The sequence below is a fragment of the Bombina bombina genome, chromosome 1, assembly GCF_027579735.1.
Source record: "Bombina bombina isolate aBomBom1 chromosome 1, aBomBom1.pri, whole genome shotgun sequence".
Lineage (NCBI taxonomy): Eukaryota > Metazoa > Chordata > Amphibia > Anura > Bombinatoridae > Bombina > Bombina bombina.
Genome location: NC_069499.1, coordinates 1,546,419,351 through 1,546,421,288, shown reverse-complemented (window position 1 = coordinate 1,546,421,288; position 1,938 = coordinate 1,546,419,351). Strand labels below are relative to the sequence as shown.

Below are 1,938 nucleotides of genomic sequence, written 5' to 3'. Positions count from 1 at the left end.
TAACTACAAATATCCTAAACTACCCATTACCCTGAAAAGGGCATTCTCCTCTTTTGTGCCCCAAAAAAACAAAAAATGCTAATCTAGAAAAAAAACACCCCAAAAAAATAAAATAAAACCTAACTCTAACCCCAAAGTTGGTACTTACCGATGATGATGGGTGGCGCTACATCTTCATCCTGATGGTGCTTCATCTTCATTCATCGCGGGACCATCTACTTCTATCTTCATCCTGGCCGTGGTCCATCTTCTATCTTCATCCCTGTGGCGGCGGCGAGGTCAGTGGTGAGGTCGGTGACAATGGTGGTCCTCTTCAGACCTTCAACAGGAAGGTCCTCTTCATGCGGTCTACAGCCACACACTGAATATGAAATGCAAGGTATCCCTTTTATATAAGGGTTCCCTTGTATTCCTATTGGCTGATTTCAATCTTCAATTTCAAATCAGCAAATAGGATGAAAGCTTTTATCTTTCATCCTATTGGCTGATCTTAATTTGATAAGATAATTTGATAGTACTGCTGAGGGGCCTCAGCTCAGACGGAAAACACAACTATTTATTTGCCTGTGGACTGTGGCACATGTTATTAAAGTGAGTTTAAAACACAGACATAAATTCTACTTCAATGTAAAATATTTAATATAAAGGGACATATCTACATGGATATATAAAAGCTGCGTTTACACATTCAAACATAAAGAGAAGCAGAATGAACAACAGCTCAGTAGCTTGTTCTATGGCCCGGTTACCACCTGAAAGTAGCTTCTTTTTGCCCAATTGTGCTTTTCAAAGAGGAAAACTTTACTGAAGTACATCAGTCTGATCCCGCCTAACAAGGTCAGACCAGCCCCGAAATACCAGTCAATTCTCCTCTTAACAAGGTAAATGGCAACCCCAGACAATTGTTTTGGCGTTCTATGGGCCTCGTCAGTGAGGTTCAGCCCTTAGCAGTCAAGTAGCTGAAAACATGTAAAATCATAATTATGCAATATTCATATTTAATAAAGTAGGGAAATACGTTCTAGAAATTCTAAATAGATATTCCTATATATATATCTGTATACATCCATACCTATGTCTAATCATCTATATATATATATATAAATATATATATGTACAATTTATATATATATATATATATATATATATATATATATATTATTTATTTATATTTTGAATTAAAAACCCATTTTTTATATATATATATATATATATATACAAAGTCAAAGAGGGGATTGCATCTTCATACTGTTAGTAAGAGCCACGGTGCGCTGCAAATATTCCTCCAAATAGTATCCAAACAGCAGGCACTCACTGGACTTTATTGTAAAATATAAATACTTTATTGCATCAAGTTAAAACCGACAAACGTTTCGGCACTGCATTGTGCCTTTGTCAATGTCAAAAACAAATACACAATAGCACACAACCAGAGTGCAGCTCCACACCCCAGAACAAATCTCTGAGATTTGTTCTGGGGTGTGGAGCTGCACTCTGGTTGTGTGCTATTGTGTATTTGTTTTTGACATTGACAAAGGCACAATGCAGTGCCGAAACGTTTGTCGGTTTTAACTTGATGCAATAAAGTATTTATATTTTACAATAAAGTCCAGTGAGTGCCTGCTGTTTGGATACTATATATATATATATATATATATATATATATATATATATATATATATATATATATATATATATATATATATATACAAAAATATGTATTTATGAATAAAACATATTCTTCTATGTAAAGAGCATTGGAATGTGAAATATTAATGTTGGGTTAGTGTGCTTGGTTAATCGCAATTGGGTTTGCACGACCTGTTGGGTGTTATTGTTTTTTTATACCTTTTTGTGCTCCATTGAAGTCTATGGGGGAATACATTACTACAGCATTTAATTTATCAGAGTTATATTGCAACAGTATTTAATTAGTGA

The 1,938-nt window shown here is 34.5% G+C and overlaps 1 non-coding gene across 1 annotated transcript; it reads left to right on the top strand.

The window, feature by feature from the left end:
* Positions 1-1,386: 1,386 nt before the first annotated feature.
* Positions 1,387-1,541, top strand: LOC128646425 (small nucleolar RNA Z112). Its single transcript, XR_008400346.1, has one exon. It is a non-coding gene; the product is annotated as a small nucleolar RNA Z112 (small nucleolar RNA).
* Positions 1,542-1,938: the final 397 nt, after the last annotated feature.